This window comes from Pelodiscus sinensis, chromosome 6, assembly GCF_049634645.1.
Source record: "Pelodiscus sinensis isolate JC-2024 chromosome 6, ASM4963464v1, whole genome shotgun sequence".
In the NCBI taxonomy this organism is placed as follows: Eukaryota; Metazoa; Chordata; order Testudines; family Trionychidae; genus Pelodiscus; species Pelodiscus sinensis.
Genome location: NC_134716.1, coordinates 48,296,666 through 48,323,912, shown reverse-complemented (window position 1 = coordinate 48,323,912; position 27,247 = coordinate 48,296,666). Strand labels below are relative to the sequence as shown.

The 27,247-nt window shown below is 40.9% G+C and overlaps 1 long non-coding RNA gene across 1 annotated transcript in view; it reads left to right on the top strand.

Moving 5' to 3' along the window:
• Positions 1 to 27,247, top strand: part of LOC142829861 (uncharacterized) — a 46,820-nt gene that overhangs the window by 12,346 nt on the left and 7,227 nt on the right. Inside the window, exon 2 of the long non-coding RNA XR_012904736.1 lies at positions 15,823 to 15,981. This is a non-coding gene — a long non-coding RNA (uncharacterized LOC142829861). The remainder of the gene's footprint in view (positions 1 to 15,822; positions 15,982 to 27,247) is intronic.

Sequence of the window (27,247 nt, the reverse complement as noted above, 5' to 3'; positions counted from 1 at the left end):
ACTAGATGTTAAGTTTATTAACTTTCAGGCATTTTTCTTTACCGTCCTTGCTCCTTTGATGCCTTATAAAACATGTTTATATTTAAACACATTTGAACATTTTGAATATACACAGGATGCTATGAATGAATAGCGAAGATGAAAAAGTGTTCTCTTACAAGCTTTATTTGTGGGATACATAACTTTTGCAAGCAGTAAAATCCACTAGGGTATGCATCCACCTCCTAACACTGGATTTCCTACAGTTCAGTGGTATCAGAGCTAAGCTGCCTCAAAGTGATCTGTGATTCCTTCCTTTGTGATGTCTCTTGAGGCTGCAGAAACTCTCCTCTTACTTTGTATTTCTCAGGTTAACTTACTAGTTTCATTTCACTAGCACCATTAGGGAGTTTTAGCCGCTTTGGCTTGTTTCTGCTGTTATTCTGGTGTGGCCCAGTTTGATCATCTTGAATTTTGTAATGGAAAATCCAGACAAACATCTAACACATGCAAAGCCTTTGATAGCAAGATGCCTGTGACAGACACCCATGAGAAGCGTTTGATGTCAAAGTAAAGGGCATTTGCCTGAAAAAAAAAGTTTGCCCTTTGTGGCTTTGTCTAGCAGACCATAGAAGTAAATGACACAAAGTAACCATTCTTTTTCTTTCTTAGTGCTCATCGTCTCCTATTTGTTTGGTCGTGCTGTGATGTGATAATGGGGAGCCTGTGACTCAACAGTAATTTCCATGATGACATGTATCTTGCACAGAGGGGTTTCACTGTGCTGGTAAAAGGAGATCAAAATGTGGTCTAGAGACAGAACTCCCAGCTCCGAGTTCTATTCTGACCTCTGCTATTGACACAATGGGCTAGTTATTTAACTGCTTTGCGCCTCTGGCCTTATCTACACAACAAGATTCAGTCATTTGTGCTTCTAGCAGTTATTCTGCATAGATTAAGCACAAATGACTGACAACATAGGCACCAACTCCACCAGTAGATGTAAGGTTTACCCTTGCATCTGCCACCTTACACCAGTTCAAAAGGGGGTAGTCACCATCTTTGATCTATATTTCATTGGGATCCTAGCCAAGGTCTGCAGAGCTAAAGAAGAAACAATGTTTAGGATGGGGTAATGTAGGTAGATGCCCAACTAGTGGGAGGAACTATCTGGGGGATTTGTGGGCTGAGGGAGAATATTGTGGGAAGCTAATGAATGAAAGAGATTCCCTAGCAGAAGGAGCTATCAGCATTGTCAGGGCATGGCATCTGCATTTGCATGCAATCCACTGGTACTTAGCTGATTGAGACTCAAAGCTTAACCCCTACACCTGTCAGCAATGAGTTGCACCAACTTTTGCCTCCTAAGAACCCTTTGAAATACTTTGGTACAAGGTTCTTTTCAATTGGTTGAGAGGGACCAAGCAATGGAGATTTCTCTGCTCTGGACAGGGCCACCCTTTTGCCACCTGTGCAAAGTAGAGAACAATACTTTCCAGCACCACAAGAATATTGGGAAACTTAATGCTTATAAAGCTGTCTGAGATCCCTAGAGTGAAGGTGCTGTAGCACTGCAGAATAGTGTGATGGACTAAATTCACTCCTGGGTTTTGCGCACACAAGTGGAAGGGAAAATATCATCAGCTCATCCCACGGGCACTCCTGTATCATCCTCCACAGAGTTTCAAATAGCTTTGCAGGAATGAATAATGCTTTAGTGAAATAAGGAAGCAAGTAATTGCCACTTCACCCATGGGGAAGCTGAGGCACATCACTTCCCTTGAAAATGAAGACCTATGGGATTTGCCTACTGTCACCTAGCAAGTCTGTAGCAGAACCCAATCTTCCTGCATCCTTGCTTCACTTTACTTTTTCTCCCTTTCCCCTCGCCCCTCCATTTTTCTACTCATGGCAAATCTCACTGAGAGAAAATGTTTCTTAATGTACATAATTTAAGAGAGTTATTTACAGCCTGCATGTTAAAAGCCTATCCATGCAGCACTAGAAGTCAGGGGCTTGGGAATGTAAAGTCAGAATGTTCATAACCAGCACCTGACAGTACCTTCTGATGGGAAGCACTAGCAGGCTTTAAAATGCTCTGTTAATTATTGTTGACATTGTATAGAGTGCTTCATGCTGTTTTTACTGCCTACCTCAACTTAAACTGCTTTCAGAAAGTGCTTTTTCCACTCTGCAGACTGTGGAAACCCATATATGGTAGAGCAGTGACAGATGTGTCTTTGTTTTAGAAGAAGCCCTTTCTTTCAATGCTGGGTGTGTATGGAGCATTTCACATTGGTGCCTTCCAGACAGATATTAAAGCAGAATAGAAACACTCTAAATATTTTGGCCTCCTACACTGACATTCAGATGTGAATACAGCAGCAATACTGAAAGCTTTTGCGCTGGAACTTGCATCAGATCCTCACAAATATTGTAAAGCGAGTAGTCATGTGGCACTTTAAAGACTAACCAAAATATATAGAATCATGAGCTTTTGTGAGCAAACCCCACTTTCCCATGAAAGCTCATGATTCTATATATTTTGGTTAGTCTCTCAGGTGCCACAGGAGTACTCCTATTTTTAAAGTCACAGACTAGCACGGCTACCCCTCTGAGATTTCATGAACATTGTGTCAGACAACAATATGGGAGGAAACACTGATGAAAGCATTACACCACAGTGTGTGGTGATGCTCAGTGATGTACTATGCATACTTACAGCAATTAGAAACTCTGCGCTTTTCAGTGTGTTTAAAATCGCTGATGTGCTAAAAAAATGTTTTTCTCTATTTTTGCTCTTTTGTCAGCAAGTAGTTGGCCTTGGCTAGTTGTTTTCCTACTGACCTCAGAAAGAGTTCTCACTCGCCTCCCTGAAGCAGCTCCTATGCCAACATATGTGTAATCTGACTGTGCATGTTAATGTTGGTATTTTTTCATGGTGGATTCCCCCTATTTTATCATTGTCGGTGAACATCAGTAGTTCTTAGCTTCCCAGTGAATGACACTTCCTGAACTAGCTGCTAGAGTGAAGCATCTTATTTTTACTAGAGCAGAGAGAAATACTTCATTTTTGAGCAAGCAAACGTGTGCTGCTGACTGACTTTCAGGTTTCATTACATGGTTGCTGTTTAATCATTATTATTTCAATGCTGTTAAAAAGTGTCGTGAGGTATCATGGGAATCAGGTTTACTGTGTATTTTCTTCCACGAGGAATCTTTCCAGGCATTGCCACGGAGAACCAGTAGCCACCAAATTGCAGATAATGGATCAAAGTCAGTGTGCCCAATAGTGTTGAAATGATACTGACACGCTCTTCCTTGAATGTTCCCTTTGCTCATATTCTAGCTACTTATGCTAAATAAACTGTACCATCTTGCACTGATCTGTGAAGCTCTTTCCCAGAACTGAAGAAGAGTGGGTGGTGCAAAGGCTGGTCTCTCACTTACAGATGTTGATCCAATAAAAGATATTACTTCACCAGCCTTCTCTCACTTACACACTTAGTAATTTGGTTGCTAAAACCTCATACAGTGCACAGTCACTCTTTAGTCTGAGTGATTTTACATTACTTGTTACATTTGATAATGTCAGAGAATGAACAACTCCCCTTGGTCTAATAAATACCTACCTATAAATAAAATCTCTTGCATAGGATACATTTTAATAAAATTCCATCAGTCCATCTCCTCCTCACATAACCAGGAAAAGTGAATCTTTGCAGTGTGTCTGGAATACTAATGAATCCAGACTCTGCTTGATTGACAATTGTCTAGAGAAGACATTTTTAAAAATGTGGAGGAGAGGAGGACATCACCTTTTAATTGTCTCCCTTCTTGACTACTCTGGTGAAGTCTAGCAAGCTAGAAGAGATGGAGGGAGGGAGGTCTATCCTTTCCCTTCTCTCCCATTTCACAGATGTAATCTGTAGATAACAGAAAAGGAGAAGGGTACATCTCTTAATAGAGATGCAGCATTCAGAGAGACATCTAGACATATGGTGTTGTAATACATCCAGAGATTGCACCATGGATAGAATGCAGTTTCCCTTAGCTAGATTTTGAGGTTTCCTTTCTCACAGTCCTCTCATTGTTTGGGCACAATCCTCTTCCAAATGCTTATGTTCTTCCATTGCTAGGTGATTTTCTCAGTTGCCGGTGAATGTGTGACCCTTTTGTTATGCGTATGAGGTGTTAATTCCTTGGTATTTAATAAGGCTACAATGGTAAGTGCTTAAATTAAACATGGTTTTCAATGGATATAAGTAATTGATTTCAGTTTTTAAATAAAAGCCACCTCTTTGAACCTTAGCAATTTGGAAAGTTTAATACCAAAAATGTTTCTAAAACTTTGAAACAGAAGAGGGAGAGAGAGAGAGAGAGAGAGAGAGAGAGACCTTTTTGAGTAGAAGTCAAAATACATTTTCATTCCTCTTGCTAATGGCTTACATTGGATGCAAATGCAATAAGTACAGGTGTGCCTGAATGGAAGTAGACAGAGGAGTATAAAGGGTGGAAAAGTTAACAGTATGGAAAAGTTATATCTTTTCCTGCCCTGTGTCCACAGTACATTTGGCTCCCATAGATAGTTTCCTAAGTAGGTAGACAGCTAGCTTGTCCCTTCCCTTTAATGTGAAGAGGGAGGATGTCACTGAGTGTGGGGGAGTCACCAGGCCCTGCACCCCCATCTGCAGTCAGATGTGACTCTTGGGCAGCAAGTAGAACAAAAGGTTTATTCATTGACCGGAACACAGTGTAGCACAGACTTGTTGTTACAGGAACCAGGATCAGTCAGTACAATCCATCTTGGGGATAGGGAGGCCCAGAGCCAGGGCTCGGGGCCCCTGCCTGGCCCCCAAAGCCGGCTAAACTCCCTTCTCCCTGAGCCAGCCAAAAAACTAACTCACACCCAGAACTGATCCTACCCCTCCAGGCAGCCCCGTCTCCTGCTCTGTTCTGCTTCCTGGGCCCAAGGTGTTATCTAGCTATCACTGGTTGCATCTTCCCCTAAGATAAGTGACAGGATGGCCTGGGCCATTCCCTACGTGCCTTCCCTGAGGAGTTCTCACACAAAGATCCCATCCTCCACTGGGCACTACACATACATACACGGAGTCACTTCAGAGTAGCACAGGACAGTAGGACTCACATACAGGATAACAAAGCAAACAGTGGAAACATAATCCCCACTATGTCACAGAGCATCCTAATAATTCAGTTGTATAAAATGGATTGATAAATGTGCCTCCCTATAGCTCAGCCCTGGAGCGTGGTGACCACAAGTAAATGTGGGGCTCATCTATAAATGTTATAGATTTTTTAAAAAATCCAAAACAAGGAACTCCATTACTCACTTTGCTCCCGGGTAGAAGATGAGAGAACATGAGACAGACGTTGTGTAGATTCATAGATTCCAAGACTAAAGGGGTCCACTCTGATCATCTAGCCAGACCTCCTCTGTAATACATGCCATGGAAATTACTCAAAATAATTCCTACCACAGATCTTTCAGAAAAATATCCAATCTTGATTTAAAAATCGTCAGTGATGGAGAATCCATCACACCCCTTTGATAAATTGTTCCAGACAGGGGTTAGTATTTTTTTCTCTCTCTCAATAATTTATGCCTCATTTCTAGTCTGAATTTGTCTAGCTTGTGCTTCCAGCCATCAGATCATCTTACACCTTTCTTTGCTAGATTGAAGAGCCCATTATTATATTATTAGATTCTTATACACTGTTATCTAGCTACTCCTTAACTTTCTCTTTGTTAAACTAAATAGATTGAGCTCTTGGAGATTATCGTAAGAGTTGGCCTTTTTTTAATGCCTTTAATCATTTTTGTGGATCTTCTCTGAACCCTCTCCAATTTATCAATATCCTTTTAAAATTGTGGACACAGTATTCCAGCATTGGTTGCACCAGTGCCAAATACAGATGCAAAATAACCTCTCTGCTCAGAGTGGGGAGACACTGTTTATGCATCTCGGCATCATTTAAGCTCTTTTGGCTACCTTATCTATGAGGCAGGTCATGCCCATCTGATTATCTACCATGGCTCCCAAATCTTTTTCAGAATCACTGCTTCCCAGGATAGAATCCCCCATCTTGCCCCTTCATGCTTTGTTCCTAGATGTATAGATTTGCATTTAGCCATGTTAAAGCATGTATTGATTTGCTTGTGCTTAGTTTACTCTGTGACATGTCATGTAAAATTTAGCAATGATGATTTTATGTTTTCTTCCAGCTCATTACTAAAAGTGTTAAATGGCGTAGGGCCAAAAACTAGCCTCTGTGAGACCCCACTACAAACACTGCCACTCAACTGTGATTCCCCATTTATGGTTACCATTTAGAGAGGTATGTAGCCAGATGGCTTACAGGTGTCTATTACATCAACACCTGTATTAAACTTGCAATCTTATAAAAAATCATTAGTTTGACAGAAATCTATTTTCCTTAAACCAATATTGATCTGCATTACTTATATTACTCTGCTTTAATTCTATACTAATTAAAGCTTTTATAACAGCTTCTCCATTATCTTGCCCAGGATTGATATCAGACTGATGGCCTATAATTACCCAGGTCATCACATTTATCCTTTTTTAAAAAATAGAACATTAGCTTACTTCCATTCTTATTGAACTTCCTCAGTGTTCCAAGACTTTTTGGAAATTGACATTAATGGTGCAGTCAGCCAGCCCCTTAGCCAATTCTTTTAAAACTCTTGGTACAAGTTATCTAGACTTGCTGATTTACAGTGTCTAACTTAGTAGTTTCTGCTTAATATTCTTCAGAGATACTAATGGACTGGAAAGACTGTAATCATCAGCATATAGCAAGACTATCTGTTTTCCTTTAAGTATGGAACAGAAATGTTTATTAAGCACTACTGTTTTTTTCTGCATTATTATTGATAATGATACTATTTCCATTTAGTAATGGATCAATACCACTATCAGGATTCTTTTTATTTTTAATATAGTTTAAAAACTCTTTGCTTCCCTTATCAGTTTTCTACAAATCCTAACTTTTCTTTCTATCACTTTTTCTTTATATATTTTATTGATTTGTTTATTTTAGCGATTTTACTTCCCCCTAAAGCAGTTTAGTTTTCTAACCACTATGGTCATCTTCCTTAATGGAAGAATTGTAGCTTTTTCAGCCTCTGATAAGATTTTCTTAAATTATTTCCATTTAGAATTCACATTGTTCTGATTAAATCCTTCCTCTAATCTGATATGCCCCAGAATTGTTTGCAGCTTTGTTAAACTGTCCCTATTAAATCTCCAACTCTCTCTCTCTCTAATCTGGACTTTATTCAGATTGCACATTCTAAATGTGATTGAGTTGTAAATGTGATCATGTTGCCTAATGCACTATAGGAAGGTGCTCAGATACTGAAATATGGAGCATAACATAAGAAGCTAAATAGACCAGAACAAAAGTAGTACATTATGTTATGATGTGATTTGGCTTGCCCTGCATATAAAGTTCCATTTGGCAATTCTCTTTGTGAGTTGTGTATCATCAGCTAAACAGGCCATTCAACTGGTTTAAATGGGATAAGTCATGCTTTTATTAAGATTCTTTCCCCTCCCCCCGATCTAATTTTGTACAGTATCAGATAGAGGATGTCATTTTGAAGAGTGTGCTGCCCTGGCTCAACTGTCATGACCATGCTCATGAGATCGTGCTTGTGGAATGAACGGGGTACTCTTCAAAATGGCATCCCCCGTGATTTGACCTCACATCATCATGCTACAAGGGCTGGGACAGGTTGTTCTTCATAGTGGCTTCCTCATTGTGCATACAGGGTCACAATGGCAAGGGCAGGGTCATGCAGGTTGGGAGTACACACACACACCATTCCCAGAAAAACTGGGAATGTCCATTATTCTATGGATACATGATAACCACTCGAGTATCAACACTGGTGGATGCAGGCAGGTGATTTAAAGACACATGATTAGAGGCACCAGTGTGTGAGTTTCCCAGGTTTTGCTCCCTCTGGTTATTCAAGGAATCCTGGGGTTCTCATCCAAAACAATTTATAGAGCTTTTGAATTTTATACAAACAACATTTAAAAACCCAATTCCTGACCTGCCAGTACAGCTGCAGTTTTGTAACCAGTTCATGACACTCTCATCTGACTCCATTGCAACATGGATAAGTGGTGTCCAAACAGAAGGTTTTTGCAAAATGCACTCATGTGCTGGTCATCTTTGCATATCAGCACTTGCCACACTGACTAATCATATTTCTGTGTGCTCAAGGGTAATCTGAACAGCAATCCCACAGGGTTTCAGCAAGGGAGATAATGTGTGGAAGATAAACACAACAAGCAACTGGTGGGACAAAGCATACTGGGATGTTTTACTGCATGCAGAGATCATCAGGAGAAGGACTGTCCATATTAGTTTTACATGCAGAAGTAAAGGATCTTAAACTTTAGATCTGATTCAAAGGCCGTGAAACTTGTTGCAGGGTATTTTAGGTTAGGCTAGCCTTATGCTTTATGGTGCCCTTCTCGAAGGTGGGAGGGGGAATGGAGGAGTGGCCACTCCGTGGGGTGGGGGCTGCATTAAGAGCTGTGGGGTATAGCAGCGGGGCAGGGAAGCAAACATGAAGAAACTGGAGAGTGCTGCAGAACCCCTACATTTTATGTGGGTTCCAAGCTGTTGCTGGCCCTGGCCTCAGGCCTGGAGTTCTGCCGCCGGTCCTGCCCCTGGGGTTCTGGCTGAGACATGGGATTTTGCTGCCCACCCCAAGGCTCCACTCCCACCTGAGTCTCACCCCCCAGCCCTGTCAGGGTCCCTACTACCCTGTTCCTGACCTCTGTGAGGTAGAGCGGATGAATGGTGACTGGGTGCAGCTGGTTGAGTGGTGAGGAGATTTGGGGCTGGCTGCCAGAGACAGTACTGCCTGCACCTTGCTGTCTTGCCTTCTAGAGGTGGTCATAGGCATACACAACTGCATAGGCAGCTGCATGCTGTGTGTTCTGCATATGCCTAAGGACAGCCGTGGTCTCAGGAAGAAAGGGGCTCTGGATCCCCTCTTCTTGCTTTCTGGTTCCCCCCCATCTGTCCTGCTTCTATGTCTCCCTCACAGTTTTTTTAATTATAAGCATACTAGGGATACCAAATGCTGCTTTGGAGTGAGGCCCCAATTAAACTGGTGCCAAATATACTTGAGCTGGCCTTGCCTTGTGCTTGACTGGTGAAAGATAGATAGCCATGTGCCAGCCTATGCACGTGGCTGGCGGTTACAGTTACTAACCTGGTATTAACTGTGTTGTTTGTTGACATAAACAGTGTGTAGAGCCAACCACGTCACAAGCTGGTTATAAAACCAGCCAAAAATTGTAGTGCATGCAGGGCCCTAAGCTGTGCTTCACTTATGATTTTAAATGCCTTTTTTTCCAGTTCTCTCAGCTTGTCAGTATAAAAATCCAGATGTGGCTGGAGAGGTAGATGTTTCCAACTGCAACTGCTATATCAATGTCTTCTAGTGACAAAGAGCAAATTTGTCAGGAAGATTCATTAAGTTACAGTTAAGAGAGTTTACTCTGTTTGAAGGCTTAGGGCTCCTAATTGCATAGCAACTGGCCTAAACTTACAATGCTTAGAACAGCTGATTTCCTCCCTTCCAGTAGCTTGTCTGGCTACAGTTGTGGCACCTGACCTACTTTTCAGCACTTTCCCCAAATATAGCGCACATGCCTCCCACGCTCCAAGTGATTAATCCCTTTTTAACCCTTTGGAAATTGTGGAGACATAAGCTTTGTATATCTCACTAGGCATTTGTTTGGCTGAGAGTCTGGAAAATGCCAGCATTCTGATGCCGAAGCCTATAACTATACACACGGTATGTCCTAACAATCTGTTCTTGGACCTGATTTGCACACTAGGTCACAAAATACCTTATCCCAGCAGTGCCACCTATTGGGGAGCTCATTGCAATCACCTGCTTACTTAATATGAAGAAAACCCTTTTTTTCCTCCCCCATTGTAAGCTACTATGGTATTTGTTTGCCTGAGGCCATCATCCTTCAGTCATTAATCTTTAGAAAAATTAATAATAGGCATAATCCAGTATGATGTAATTTAAATTCTTTGTATAAACAGACCTGATGACAGTGGGAGCTCATGTACAAAGCAGCCCCACCTTTCTGTGAGGGAAGAGCTCATCAAAGCTGTTCATTGAGGCACTGCCCTTTATGAATCATGGTCTAGTTTTTTGTTTGTGAAAGGTTATTTGATCATTGCAAGTGAACTGTGTACAATGCTGGTGTATAGTGAGTATTCTGTTCATATGAAAAGCAAATTTTCATAATAGTTGCCACCATAGTTGTAGTAAAATATACATTGTGCCTTTCAATACATTTACATTTGTCTCTTTTCTTTCTATTGCTATGTAGTAGGTGTTTTATAGCACACTCTGTATTTAAGGTCACAAAACAACTTCTACTATACATCTTTGTTCTCATACACTTTTAACTTTCCAAGACATTAACAGTGTTAACTAGTTTTCTTTGTGATGCTCTGCCTAATGCTTGTTGTTTTTACTTTTTAAAGTAGGTTAGAGAAACCTTTTACTGTTTGACAAGAAAGAAACAAAACAAAACAAAAACAATCAACCCCCAATATTCTCCATTTAAAAAGTATATAGATCTCGCTTTTTTAGACTGCAAAACAAACAAACAAACAACAAAAACAAAAAAACAACCCTTTGAAATTTGAAACGTGGTTTGGGCATAGGTCACTGTCTCTTGGAGAACCACTGCCATCAAAAAAGTAATTGGCTATTTGAAAGCGACATATTGAACATCTGCCATAGAACATTTCCTTAAGTCTATGGGAAACTTTACATCTAAACATAGATACAGGGTGCATGCAGGCATAGCTAGTCAAATACATAGCTAGGTAAATGTGTTCTTGGTTCAAAGAACTTACAAGCTCCAGTGATGCAGATGGTGAAGATTTTTAATATAAGCAAAGGGAAGAATGAATGAGAGAGAAATAAATGCTTTATAAATGCAGAACCAGTGGCTATCCACACAGTGACAAAATTGCACAAAGTGATGTGATCTCAGTTCACATATGGATCAGTTTTCTGAAGGCAGGCTGCTTTCTGTGCTTAGCTGTGCTCAGTTGCTTAAAACCCTTTCTTAGTGTGAACACCTACTAGTAACTATTGATCTATTTCAAACTTCCATGTTTTGGACAAGATTTAGTGTGAATATAATATATAAAGAGTTCCAGGGACAGCTGGACTTGAGTTTCAAGGCCCTCCCCACTCTTCAGTCAGATTTTAGATTATCTAATGGCATCTTGTCACGCCTGGCTGATATTATGGTATCCTAATGGCAAGGGTCAGTAAAGACCTTCCTTGCTGATTGTCAGATCTTGCAACAGTCTCTGACATGATGAAGCTGTGGCCCTTGGTGGGCGTGGGGGGTGGTCTTAGTTCATAATTTGCTGTTCTCATTCCTGGAATAGGAGCTTTTTGGAGCATTCATGGACAAATGCTCATCTAATTCCTATAGGATGCTGGATCCCATTTGTTTCCTTACAGTTCAAAATATGAACAAATCCAGAGAGGAAAGTCACCCCCCAGGCATAGGCTGGAATATCTCCAGTAAATTGATGGTGGACAGCTCTCTACCTCCTTTTCAGCTATCCCATTATGAATAGTCAGTCCTTGGCAATTACTTGATAGCCTACATTTTTATTTGATGAAAGACTGCTAGTTGCAACTCAGCCAAGGCCAGACTGATGTTCCTGGGAAGGGAGAAGCAGTCTAAGAGGCATGATGTTGGTGGGAATACGACAATTATTTAAGAAATATGGCGGTGTGAAACTTTGGGTATCAATCTTAATTGCTCTTTCAGCATCAGGGTTCATGTTGCAACTGTGCTCAAGACAAAGAGCAATATGGAGGGTGGAACTGAGGGAGAACAACAAAACAATTGAATGGTGCAAAGATGTGGGTGGTGGCTTCCCACAGAATGTAATTTAAAATACCAGGTACAATATTAAAAGATGATTCAAAGTTATTTTAGGAATTGAAATGTTTAACAGTTTGCAAGCACTTGTCAAGTATTTATTACTTTACTGTATTATTATATAGTCAAATTTTGAAATCCTTACTCAGCTTCTACTCAAGCAATACAGGGCCAAATTCCTTCTGAATCGAATAAGGGTTGATTGAAAGTTGAGCAGAGACTTTGGTTCACGTTGGAGCTAATGTAATTTAAGGAGAATGATTTACATACCTCAACTATCTAGAAGCATCAAATAAAAACTAGTTCACAGATTCCACAGAAGCTGCAGTGGCTGGGGGTTAGGGGAGGCAAAAAATGATGTTGAATGAGTGCCACCAAGTGTTCTTTTGCTGTATTTGAGAGCCAAATAGCTCCTCAAAAAATCTGCTGTCATGGCTTGAGGTCAGAAACACTGTAAGTGGAGGAAATAAGTTCTTGATCACAAAAATCTGTAATTTTGAAAGGCACACTGCAAAGAAAGAAAATGCTGTGAGAATGGCAGTGTAGCAATTAATGTTCCACTACAAGTGCAATAGCTATCTCCGGAGATCTTCCAGTTGAGAAATAGCTGCTGTCCTGTCTGTAGGGACAAAGTAACTAAGGCTAGCCATCTGTTTTTCAAACAAGATGGTGTTTCCTTTGACTGATTGGCACAGCATCTGTGTATGCTGTGCCATGTATTACTGTGTTACATTATCCCATCACATGACATGATGTAACCAGATATCCCAGCACAGTGTGGGTGAAGAAGTATCTTTTACTGGACCACAGTCTTGAGCACAGTAGATGTGTATCACGAGGCATCCTACCAGGTCAAGTGAATGGCATTTTTTGGATGCACTTTGCTATTCATCTTGGGGGACTTGCTTCTCCCTCTATTCAGCTCAGTGAGCGTTTCATCAGGGACTTTGGCGGCAGTAGGACTGGATGTTTAGTGTACAGAAGCAGGCACAGTATAATGAGTGTTTTCAGCTTTGCAACCTAATTAGAAAGGACAGGTTTTTCATGTTTGCTTCTCCCCAAGCCACCTGCAGGTTAAATGGTTCCCACAGATGTGTGTTTTCTATTAAGGCAAAGTACAGACGTGCTATTTATAAGTATTAAGATTTTACATTAGTGTATCTCTCATCTTGACCAGAAAATCAGATGATAGTTAAGAACTGAATCCTCGGCTGCTCTAAAACTCCACAGGGACTTTTCTGTCCCCAATGTTGCGGGGAAGCCTCCAGCACCCACAGGCCTGCTCTAAGTTACTCTGATTGGTAAAAGCCCCTTAGGAGCTGTTTCAGCACATCAAGATTACCAAAGTGGAGTGCATTAGACTTGCACAAACATATGTATCTTCCAACACCCGCACTACACAGAGGTGATTGGGATGTGGGGGCACAGAGCAAGCGTTACTTGGTGGAACTGTCCAATGGCATGGGAATCCCAAGTGTCCCTTTAAGTTCTCCTTGTGCTAGTGGAACAGCAAAACCAAAAGGCATGCTTGAGAAGTTTTATGTGGCCAGTCCAATGTCCTGTGTTACTTAGGAAGTCAGAATAGATGGTCCCAATGGTCCCTTCTAGGGATGTAAGAGACTAATCTTTTATTGGATAATTGACTAGTTATGCGACTAGTTGCTTTCCCTGTATTGCTGCCTCTATGTGAGAGAGGCAGCAAGTGGGGCGGAAGCAGGAGCTGGTACTGTGGGGAGCAGACTTAAAAGCCGACTCCCCCAACACTGTCTCTGCGGGGGTCAGGGGAGGTAGAGGCACAGTGGGAAATGGCATGAGCGGGGACTGAAGCAGTTTCCGCTCACGCCTCTTCTGCTTCCATTCTGCTTTTGAAATGTGCAAGAGCCCCAGCTGGGCTCTTGTACATTTCAAAATCAGAAGCCTCTGCAGGGAGCGTGGGGTTAGTGGGGGCCCTGCACTGCACTCTATGCCAGGCTTCCTTTTGAAATGTACAAGAGTCCTGCTGGTGCTCTTGTGCATTTCAAAGGCTCAGGCACTGCAGGGAGTGCAGGGCCAGTGGGGTAGTCCCTGCTGGTCCCATGTTCCCTGCGGGGCTTCCACTTTTGAACTGTAACAAGAGCCCTGTTGGAAGGGCTCTTGCTACAGTTCAAAGGCGGAGGAGAGCCCACCAACTATTTGATTAATTAATTAATCTAAATTTAATATCCCTAGTCCCTTCTGGCCTTAGGATCTATGAAAACTTGGAGGTAGACTGGAATGCGGGCCTAAGAAACTACTTTGAGAATCCTAGGTGGTGTAACTACTCAGTGGGGTGGTAAACATGTTAGTTTACAAAATGTGTTGCACAATGCATGCAGAATTTTGACATTTCTAGTGGACTATAGTTATATCTAGATGAAATAATCATCAGGCTGGTAAGTGGCACAACTGCTTAATGGGGAGAAGTGCCAGGGAACAGAGTGAGTGCAGTGCATTTCAATGACTACATGAGCAATGAAATGCACACTTGATCTGTTTAATGAACAGCCTATTGTCTATCTGTGCAGAATAATGGGTGAATAGACTTTTACTAGCATAAATTTCCTGTGAGGAGTCCTTTGTTCAATTCAGATTGGTTTCCTGCTCTGCTATAAATTCACTAAATGAGTCAGCTTTATTAGTATTTAGCATTTTGTAAAATGCTTACTTTTAAAACACTGTGCAACTCATCTTTAAATGTAGGTGAGAGCTGGGGACCAGGGACATGTTCATGGTGGGAGGCATGAATTATTGTAGTATGCCAGAACTTTGAGGAAAGGAAATGTGTGTTTCATATTTGTGAGACGCTGTTATATATTTTCTTTGGCTGTGTCTAGACTAGCATGATTTTGTGCAAAAACGGCCGCTTTTGCGCAAAATCTTGGCACCTGTCTACACTGGCCACGAATATTTGCGCAAGACCACTGACTTTGTAATGTACAAAATCAGTGGTTCTTGTGCAAATACTCTGACACTCCTGCTCAGGGATAAGCCCTCTTGCGCAAGAATACTTGTGTAAGAGGGCCGGTGTAGACAGCAACGTTAATTTGTTGCACAAGAAAGCCCGATGGCTAAAATGGCCATCTGAGCTTTCTTGCGCAAGAGAGCATCTACACTGGCACTGATGCTTTTGTGCAAAAGCAAATCTTTTGCACAAAGGCACATGCCAGTATAGATGCTCTTTTGCACAAATACTTTTAACGGAAAAACTTTTGCGTTAAAAGTATTTGCGCAAAATCATGCCAGTCTAGACACAGCCTTTGTGTGTGAACTGTAGCATTTGAAATGGGCCAGTTTCTTAAAATAACTCACACAACATATAAATCCCATACATTATTTGCAAATATGCAGCACATTTTAATTGATGTGTGGAGCTGATCAGTAGGTACCTGAAAACAAATGCATCAAAATGCAGAAGTGATTTGATGTGGCAGCATGTTAACTTTGTGTATGCCAGGTCAGGGGGGGTCCAGAGAAGCAACTAAACATTAACATCATTTTGCCAAAGTAAACCTTCTGCGGTTTGCCCATCACCATCATTGATCTGTAGCAAAACTGCAGCCAATAGGTAGCTGTCAATATCCATGTGAGAGGGACATAGTTAACAATAAGTCTTAAGGATAAACTATAGTGTTGTTCAGTATTCTGTACTTATGATGCTTTTGTCTTGCAGACACAATCCATAAATTCCTCTACAAATGTTGTCGTCTTCAACAAATAATGTATCCTTTTAACAGTATTGTAATTTTGATATATTTAAGAATGTCTAGCTAAGGCTGTGAAAACCTCACATATTCCCGTTGTTTCTATCCAAAAGATGGAAGATAATGAACAGCTGTGTCTGAAGAGCTCATGAGTACAGTTTTGGAAGCACTCATCAGGGAGCTGAAAGAAAGAGGCATGGCCTGCTGAAGGTTGCTAGAAACAGATTTCTGATGCTTTCTGATTCTATGGAGACACACCCAGAAAGGATCTGGTAAGAAATTTTCTATTACCAGATGAAACCATTAGTAGTATTATTGAATAAGGAGGAATAAATAATCAGGATTAAATGTGGTTAATGATAAATAAGAATCAATAAGCAATGCTATAACTGCAAACGTCTGGATGAGACAGGGCTCTAAACTTTCAACACATCTACTTTAATAGATTAGGCAGAGAATCACCTAACCAAGCTACACAGGTGATTGGATATGTTTTATTGATGAACATCAGATGGAAAATCCATATTAACAGTCCACTTTGAGGCAAGAAGAATTCACCCAGTTATGACAACATTGTGTGATATATGCAGACATGACTGATTTGTGATATATGCAGACATGAACTGCAGGACAGGATAAAGCTAAATCATTCCCTGGTTATCACAAATGATGTTCCTAGCTTCCAATTCATTTAGTGCTAAAAAGCTACTTCGAAGATTTTAGCTAATCGCAGGTCCCAAAATTTTCAGTTTGTTTCCATTATATCCTTTCTAAATTTCTACTGAGCTGTATCCCTAATTATGGCAATCAGTTGCTAACTGTGACTTTATCTTATTTCTCAACAATCTAATTAAGTAGGATTGTCTGATTTCACATAATTTGTCAACACTCTTTTAATCTTAGGCTGTGTCTAGACTGGCCAGTTTTTTCCGGAAAATCAGCCGCTTTTCCGGAAAAACTTGCCAGCTGTCTACACTGGCTGCTTGAATTTCAGCAAAAGCACTGACTTCCTACTGTAAGAAATCAGTGCTTTTTGCAGAAATACTATGCTGCTCCCGTTCGGGCAGAAGACCCTTTTGCACAAAACTTTTGCGCAAAAGGGCCAGTGTAGACAGCTGAGATTTGTTTTCCGCAAAAAAGCCCCAATCGCAAAAATGGCGATCGGGACTTTTTTGCGTAAAAGTGCATCTAGATTGGCCACGGACGCTTTTCAGCAAAAAGTGATTTTGCGGAAAAGCGTCCGTGCCAATCTAGATGCGCTTTTCCGCAAATGCTTTTAACGGAAAACTTTTCCGTTAAAAGCATTTGCAGAAAATCATGCCAGTCTAGACGTAGCCCTTGGGTATAGAAGTTCATAAATGCTACAAGATAGTTCTTTAATATTTGAATCACAAATGCTTATTTTTATAAAAACTTGGCCCGTATGTTTGCCATCTCTGGATTCAGGAAACTTAACCTAACAACAATTAAATGAAACGGGATAAAGATAATTGGACATGATTTAGCAGAGTACATTGTTTTTCAGAATAAGTAGCCAATATGGTTTTGATTCAAATGTGCCTCAGTCTGATTCTGCATGGACTATGTTTAGCGAGAGGAGAGCCTGAGCATGGTTAAGTTTCTGAGAAGATTTAATTGGTAACTTCTCTGACATTATTCTCCCGGAGATCATCTTCCACCTCTCACACTGTTTCATCTCCTCTCTTCCTTTCTCCTGTGCAATTCCACAGGGTGCCGTCCTTGCTCCTTCTACTTTCTTTGTACCCTGTTGATCACATCCATACATATGGCTTCAACTGTCATCTGTAATTTCAAATCTCTCCTCCAAATCCATACATGCCATACTGCCTATTTAAAAAAACCCACAATAGCTAATTAATGGTGGATACACTGTAGGGCTAATGAAGGCTAGTTGTCACTTTATCATAACCATAATAAAATGTTTTCTAAAAATTCCAGGTGTATGCCTACATGCAATTGTATATATTTGACAGTATATTTTCTTGAGTCACTTTTTTATCTTTTTAGATTGTAGATGCTTTGTGATATGGCAACTGCACTGAATGTTCAGGGTAATGGAACCCTGAACATGCCTAAGGCCCAGGATGTACTTGTAAGATAAATATTTTCTAATAATCATTAGTAATAAGAGCTTCTCTCATAGGATTTTCCACTCTGGCAAAAGGGAGGACACTTTTCCATTCAAAACCGGATCAAGATCAAAACTCATTTCTCCAAGTCACTCTTTAAGTCCTATTTTCAAATATACCCACATCATGTATTCACATTCAATATTTTTTACTTCTGGACAAATTCATACTGGGAGGCTAGTCATGAAAGGCTCTGTCCTCATTGCCATAATGTTGAGTAATCCATTCTCACAATTATGTAATATTCTTAAATCATTTAGATATTGCTGGAAAAGTTTGTAGTAAATGAGGTATGAAAAAGGTATAATTTTAAGATATTTATTCATTTAAAAAACCACCCTGATATGTCTAAAGGTTTACAATGTGCAGCAATTGTATATACTAGATTAGAATAGAAATGATGCGTTGTTTGTATGAGTACAGTTATTTACAAAAGATTATGTAAATAATTCTCCTTTCAAGATGAATGGCAATGTTTCTCTGAGCGTGTGTTCTCAGGAGACTTGTCAGAGCTGATGTAGGTTCTTTCCTCGCCTGTATTGCAGGAAGGTGTGTCTTCATGCATGATAATCCTTTGGTGGAGATGGGGAGTCCATTATTATGTTTCATGGATACTGTTGCCCCCTGGAGGGTAATTCTCAATTATCACAATATTAGACTGAAACTTAAATTAAAACTTAGAAATATTCTGTATTATAAACACAGTATCCCCTTTGGCAATTAAAATATTGTGATTTTAATTAAAAGGGCTTATGAGTTTAGAAATAACTGATTTCTTATTATGCTAATTATTTTTGTACATTTGCTGTTTGGATTTGCAAATTACTTGACAGTAAAATTTAATTGCTTTTTAAAGGATCTGAATATTTAATTTATGTATATTACTTGGGAAAACAGAGGGATTTTTGAACAATATAGATAATCAAAGTAGTAAGTGTATCCACATACACTGTGGGCATGTTCCTGCATAGCACTAGTGTGACACCTATACACGTAAGGAAATATGATGAGCAAGACAGAGAGATCAGGGAATCCCACCCTGAATTAATAATAGTACTACTGTGTAACTGCTAAATTATTTCTGACTCATAGCAGGACAAAGACTAAAGGGGACATGCAGCACCTTGCTTTCATGCTGAGGAATACTTCTGTGTTTCTTCAGATGCCTATTTAAAACCCCATCCCCATCTCTCTTCCCTCATGTGTTCTTGTGATTAGGAATTTTGGAGCCACATTATCCGTTACACAGCAAGGCCAAAGTGATGGCTGCTGTGAAGAGCAACTTACAATTGTATTGAGGGAGGAGTAATAGACTACACAGGTTTAAAGTGTGGATCCTTCTCTTCCCTCCTACTATCCCTGAGGTGAAATCCAGGCCCCACTGTAATCAATGGGAATGTTGTTTAGTCAGGATTTCCCCCTTCGGTTTCTGATTTTGATGCCTAGTTACTAATGTGGAAGGCATATTAGGAATGTCTAAGAGGCCATCATAGGTCACTAGTTCAATTTGGCCTCTGATCATTTTCATCATGACTCCCTAGCATTCTGGATCACATTTGAACTAGTGACCTAATTCTCTAGTTCATTGCTAATGCCTCTATTCATGCAGAGATACTCAATGTGTGTCAAGGTGGCAGAATCTAGCACTAAATATTTAGTAATTAAAAGCATCATGAATCATTGTCTCTAATGACAAAAATTTAGTTGTATAGTGCTAAACTGTATGCGAATTTATTTTTATATGTTGCAATTGCTCCCTTAGTTTACACCAGGTATTTGAGTGGTACCTCTCTACAAATATTGTAGCTCTTCAGGGGATTTTCCATGTTGCTTCCTGCTGTGTGCATACAGTGACTCCTGACAGTCTTGTTCTGTGGGATGTTGAAGGTTAGCTCTATTTGTTCCTTCTCCAGATTTTTTTCCACAAAGACCATTAACATTCTAGGGCCTTATTGTGATTTTTAAGAAATCAAATGCAGTCTAGTCCAAGACGGATCAGGACTAATTATTTTCTCTTTTTGCATGTGAGTATGATAATAAAGGAAAAAGTTTCCTGTATTAATCTCTTGTTTGCTCTCAAACTTGCACTGTGGATTCTTATGAGAAGCATGGACCTAGACAAAAGTAAGGCCAGACTATTCTGAACCATCTTTTCAGGCTTGCTTGTTCCACCACCCTGTGACTTCATTGTGCAGACAGACTAACTTAGTCCTCTCAGGTGGTATATTAAGGACTTTCTCTTTTGTCTTCAAATGCTGTTTTTGATTTGAAGAATCAAGAACAGTTGATTCCAAAATGGTGGGTCTCAACCCATGAATGTGTCATAGGAAGGTTCTACATGGGCTGCCACATGCAGGCCTTGATGAATCTGGGCCCTGTCCTACCATATGTGCAGTTCTTCTGGCCTGGTACAGTGAGGATGCCCCAGCGAGGTAGGGTGGCGGTAGAGAGTAAGTCCACCATGCAATCACCTTGCAGTGTTCCACAGGGCTGGGCCTAGCTCCTTGCTCTGAGTGTTGTGACTATGTGTACAGGATCACAGTGTCAGTCAGGTGTGGCATGGCTGCCTTTCCACAAAATCTGAGTAAGTGGCAATGCAACCCCATATGCCAGGTCACCATGCAGCTCAGTCAAATTCAGCCTGGTCCTCCTCCATTGTGACAGAGGAGTGGCTGGGCCTAACCTGATTGATACTTGCATCAGATTGCAGTGCCTGCAATGGGGAGAAGTCCCCATCTGCCAGGACAGGAGATGTTGTTGCAGGATGACTTTCTCTTCAAAGATCCCCCACCCCCAAATCTCTCCTCTGCACTGGGCTGGGGTTAGGATTGTGCTTTTGGGCTGGAGGAATGACACACTGCGGGGTGGGTTGCCTTAGAAAACAGTTTGGGAACGATTAGAATTAATCTAACTCTAATTCTTCATTTTCCTGCTCCATCCCACTTGCATTTTATCCTAGCTCTTCAAGTGATTCACATTTATGTGTGTAACCTTTATGGGAGTGTTAGCCAGGAATGAGTGCATGCTTCATTTCAGTGGTCCTCAAAAGAAGCTGAGTGACCATGATAAAATACCCGAACAAGCACAGAACTCAGTGTCTGATAGAAATTGCAAAGTCATGTGCTTATTATACCATTCTCTGTCAGAAAAATCAGGGCCATACATTATATATTTACGTTTTAGAATAAGTTACCTCCTGGAATATCAATTAAAGTGGTGAAATTTTTATCTCTGTCCAGGATTAAGTACAATTCTCATCCAACTCATAGCTCAGAAATCAGGAATGTGTAATTGAGGCACTACCTATCTGAATCCTAAGTAATGGAAACAATTATTCAGCGGAGTCAATACACAGAATATTTAAATTTCCAGAGGATACACCAAAGGTTTTAGCCATACCATATAGGATAATACATAGACTCACAATACTTTAATTATATAGGTAATACAGGTACAGAACATAAAGATAGAGTTCATGCAGTAACATGTAGACTTGTGAAAACTCTACCTTTACTGTTCCTTTCAACATTTTAGTTTTATAAATAGTGACAAATGCAGTCCACTGAAAACCATTTCACCTACAATTGGGCTAGAGGTCCCAGTTGTGCCCATGTTTGGCTTTCAGAGAAATATTAAGCCTGCATATGAACTGAATTCTGACATTAATGCACAGAGACAAGGTTTAGGACCAAAAGTCTACTCAGGAAAGAACCTGAGGTCAAGGCGGAACTACATTGGCAAAGCTATGTGTAGGATTGGACTGTTCACCTAAAACTCGAACACTAATGTGTATATCTAAAATAATGCTTATCCCTCATACAAAATGTTTCATCCAGAAGTCTCCGGGTATTTGGCAACAATGGATAACCATTATAGTCCCTATTTTATAATGGCGTAACTGAGGCACAATGGTGTGGTGGTATACCCAAGATTACACACTAAGCCAGGTATATCAGACAGGTCTTCTAACTCCTTGTGAGGTGTCCTATATGTTATACAACATTGCTTCCCTAGGTTGGTAAGAAGTTGTAGTACATTACGTATTTACTGGTTTATCTTACTTCAAAACAACATTGCTTTGGAAAGGAGATGAAAATACTAATTTCTATTTCAAATGTTTCCGTTGAATCCTCCCATTTAAGAAAGAATTGCTTGATTTGGTTGCTGGGAAGGCTAAAACTGTCTGTATCAATGCTAGCTGCTTAATCTTCCCACCTTCTGATTCTTTGCTGACCACAAAATGTGAACTCGCATAGGCCCTAAAGCATGAAAACCTGTTTCTTCTTCATTCCGCATGGTATTTACAGTTTTGGATTAGAAACAAAGTGAGTTCCAAACAGGCGTTAATTGTTGTCAGTTACAAATACCACAGCAGGAAAGAGAACTAGCTGTTTCTTTTGTTTATAATGAAGGCAAGGCAGAGCCACAAACGGAAGATTTTAATGAGAAAAAGAATTTGTAAATAATAGAGAGGAGGAATTCCACATTGAAATAACCACATGCTGACCACTATGAGCCTGAAAGGCATTGTTGAGGTGATATGGGATGGTTCACGTGAGGTGAGCTTGTTTTGTCTACTGCTGCAAATAAGTGGCATGTGTGTGCATAGAGGATTTTAGCAAGGCGCTGTAAAAATTGTCAGTCCTATAGCATTATTCCTCCACACACACCCCTTCCTTCCAGGTAAATTTTTTTAAAAGGATTTGCTGATCCAAAAACCTACTTAACATGGAAAGTGCACCAGTAATGCCTTTCTTGACAGATCTCAAAGACTACACTGCAGCATATAGCTGGAATCCTCCTATCACAAGGGCTAACCTCATACAAACAGCCCTGAAGCTCCTGTGCAACTATTCAAGTCTAAGTTACTAAGGCTGACCGCAGACAAACCACATAGGACCCATGGAAGGGGACAAAGACTTCCAATAAATTTCCGGTGGTTTGATGTAACAGCTGCTTCAGTGCATAATACCATTCAACTTCAACCACATAGGTTACTGATTTTTATAAGATTACTTAATAGGCAGGTAATTTTGGGTATCATTTCCAGCCATAGATTTGTGCAAAACAAAAATTTACAAAAATCAGAAGGAAAAGGGAAATTTCTCCTCTTGTGTACATTGGTATAAATCCAAAGTAATTCCACTGACTTCAGCTAAATTGCTTTGGATTTGTAGTGCTATAACTGAGAGCAAAATTCTGTACTTTTTTTTAAATGTTACAAATATCTGTGATAGAGTATCAAAAAAGATTTTTAAAAACACAGTCAAATTAGCCTTTTCTCGCTCATTCTCATTCTTTTCTCGCTCATAAGGAAGAAACTTACTTTTGAAAACAAGTGACTTCAGAATTATTATTATGGCAAAATTACTTAATGGTTTTAGTCATTGGGATCACTGATGTATAAGTGTAAGAACTCACCACAGAAATAGTTAAAGACCCTATGCAGTAGCCACATCCAAAGTTGTAAGGGATATTATGAGGGTTAAATCACTCTCCTTTGTATGGCAGCCGTAGCTCTGAAATTACTTTGCATTGTAGAGCAGCTTCATTAAGGGAGGATACATATCCAGGCTGATTTTTCTTGTCTAGACTACATTATGTACATGAGTATGAAGGGCGGCTTTCAGAGGTGGGGGAAGGGAATGCCTTCCCAAACTGCCAGGCATGGCCCTGGCCACGCTCAGCCCCTAGCCCCCAACTTCAGCGCCGCTCCCTCCAGTCTCCTAGGCCTGTCTGAGCTTCAGCTGCACCAAGGTTGGGGCTGCTCACCCTACCTCCTGCTCCAGGGCGAGGGAGGCTGGAGTTACCTGCCCTCCCTGAGCTCCAGGGCTGGGGAAGCTAGGGCCAGCTGTCTGCTGGGGGGTGAGGTTGGGGGCTTGCCCCTAAGGGGGGAACTTCACTCCCCTAGGGGACCTCATGGTAGGTGCGGGGCCTTGGGTGGCAGGGACGAGGCTGGGGACTTACTTTCTCCAGTCCTAGATTCCACCCACCACCAATGTCCATGAGTTGCTGGGGGTAAGACTATGGGCATTTCTACTTTTAAAACAACAGTGATGCTACTGCACTGTGGTAGCATTTCAATGTAGACCAGCTGTCCCCAATCTTTTCCAGATGGGCACCCATTCTGACAATTCAGGAAGACTTGGTGACCCAGGGCAATTCAAAAAATGTGTGACTGGCTCCTCAAGAGCCACCTGGGGAGACACTTGGTGACCCATATTTGGGTCCCAACCCATAGTTTGGGAAACCCTGATATAGAAACTACCTACACCAATCGGAAGGTTTCTTATGCCAACAAGCAGTAGTCTAGGTCAACAGAGGAATTCTTCCATTGGCCTAATGCTGTCTGTCTACACGGGGTATTAGGTCAGGTCAATTACACCCCCCCGCCCCGCAGGGGTGTGGGTTTTTTCATATTCCTCAGAGAGATAACTATGCTGATGTAACTTGAAGCCCAGTCCTAAGGGCTTCCCTTGTGTAAAAATCAGGGGACTGAATAAGAAAGAGGAGACTGATTTCTCTTCTAAACAGGAAATAGGCTTCAAGGTCCTCTCATTCTGCCTCTGCTCAGTAATTAGGCAGCATGGTTTGAAAAGAAATCTTTTCCTGGGCCAGACTTTATGCTCTTCCTTCATGACGTTTGTGTTCTGAGTGGTGTTGCTAATGCTATTAGGCAGAGATCTCCAATTCAACTGTCATCATTATAATAAGTCATTTATTGTCTTTACTCTAGTGTAACAGTTTCAAATGCTGCCCATGTCCTATTAGGCAAGTATGGCAGGAACTGAATATGAGAGGTGTTTTATCATGCAACACAGTAAATTAATTAGAAAACTTCTTACATAAATGGTGAGGCTAATTAATTTCACTCTTTCAAAGAGAGCACTGATTGCATCTGGAAAATGTCTGATAATCCCAATAGCAAATTATAGGTAATTTAACACGAGGTCACTGAAATTCACAAAGTAACATGACAGCAGTGCATTATGCTGACATCTTAGACCATTAGTTGGGATTTGGGAGAAGCATGTCATGGTGGTGAAGGGTTTATTCCCTATAGCGCAGCCTTGTTCCTTTGGTTGAAGTATTTGTATTTCCAGACGGTAGCAGCTTGCATGGAATTTGGAGGAAGGAGTACAGTTCACAGGAGGAAAGAGTTTGGAGGAAGTACTGGGAAATCTGTCTGTGTATACGTGGCTTCAGTGCTTGCTGGGGTGGCAGCATCTCTAAAGTTTTGCACTTCTACCTGCAGTCCATGAGAAATATTGTGCACTGCAGGTAATTGACTTAACACCGTTCATGAACAAGAAATATATAACTGATCTTGCAAACACTTAGGTGCAGGCAGAAGCTTGCTCATGTGAGCAGACCTGGTAACTTCAATGAGCCTGCTCAAAATAACAGAGCAGATGCGCAAGTATAGTAGAGCACCAGGCCATTTTTCTCTTCTACCTCCCCTTCTCACTCTGGCAATGGAAATAGAAGCCATGGGAAGAATTCTTTCAGTGGGCCTTGGTGGGAGGTAGGTGATGGAACCAGCATGGGTTGGCAGAATGCCCCTGCCCTCAAGCAATAGCATGAATGCTCATGGCAGTCTGATTCACACCTAACAGCTTCAAAAGTCTCAGTTTAGATCAATAGGTCCATGTAGTATCTTTATTTCTCTTTGCTGCCCTGCCACCTCAACTCCACAGATGCAGAAATAACACCTGCCCCTGCCTATAGGCACATTTTTGTGCATCATCATATCGGCGCACATACGTGTGGACCTTCCCTTTTAGCTTTTCAAAGAGAGTCTCACAATCACTCCGCAGGTTATTTTTAAAAAAATAATAAGGGATTCAGTTTGCAGCTATTGTGATTTAGGTTTATATTTAGATATAATTTTCCATAACAGTAATTCTCTGAAGTCTCTTAAGGCTGCGTTTTAAGTACGATGATTAGAACACTGGCAATACATGTGCTGTATAGATACATTATATTACTCTTCCATTGTTTTGTAGGCAAGAGTTCAGCAGTATCTGTGTGAGTTGCGGGGATTTTGTCGCTAATTCCCATTCCTTTGGCCAAAATCTATCTGCATCACAATATTTTTGTTCCAATTGTATCAAATCACAATTTTTTTTTATCTGCAAACCTGGACTGACCTAATTTTGGAGCAGTGTTTTTCATCCATAGTATCTGAATATGTAATTATTCTGTACCCTTATAGTAAGTACAGTACTGACTGATATGCTTAGCTGAAGACACATTATAGGGAATTACTATGGTCTGTTCATATAGCTATAATATCTTTGTGAAATCATCTACTGAAATCTCTCTCTAGAGGAGACCAGTGTGGTTGTTGCGGGTTTTGTTTTGTTTTTTTCCCAAAGATTCAATCTGACTGTTGTTGAAACATAGGCATTGAGATACTTGGGGCCAAAATTGTTTCAGCTGAAAACGTGGAACTTTGAACAGTCTATACCAGCTAAGAATCTGTTCCGTGGCCTTTATTCATTTACTTAAGTGGAATGTGAGACAAACAGAGTACTTTGGAAAAGGCACTACAGATCTGTTCAAAAGCCTGATGGCAAGAGTGATTGTTTTTGTTTCCCCTATTGCCTGCCTTGTCATTAGGCGGACCATGTGGACTCCATGAAAATACCATACTTACAACTCCCAAAAAAGCTACTTGTGAGAAAGATGCACTTCGCAGGAATTGTATTTTGTCCTGCACTGAGGGATTAAACATGTCAAAATGTTTTCCAAGTAGCTAGATGGACAGTACTTTATTCTAGTACGTTAATCATGTTATCACTAAAGGATGGGATATTAGGAAGTGCTCAGTGTTGGCCTAACTCTGCTGTCAATGAATTCAATGGCAAAACTCCATTGATTTCAAGGGGAGCATGTACACTGAGTACATTTGAGAATCCCACCCTGAATGCCCATGAGCCAGGCACCGATCATTCCCGGGCTGCCTCTGTTTGCCCTTGCTAGCCTCCTGGCAGAGTTGAGAGGTACTTGAAGAGCCTTTCTTCTTGTGCCATCTAAGCACTCTTCCCTGACCCTGCTGTGCCAGCGGTGAGGATGGAGGATCCAATCGGAGAGCCTCAAGCCACCACTCAGACACTCAGGAATGTCTCAGGAACATGACCAGGGCATTAATGACAAACCGGAAGTACAGAAACTCCTCCTCAGTTCCAGTGCTCACTAATCTGCAGACCGTGCAAATCCTCACAGGGCAGCTGAGTGAGAAGAAGGAGGGATTGATTGGTGCTTGTTTTTTGTACAGTCAGTAAACCACAACATTTGGTCATCTGCAAAGAGCTTTCCCTTCATTAATGCATTTAAAGAGGCTCTTGCATAGATTTTTTAAGGCTGGAAGGGACCATTATGGTCA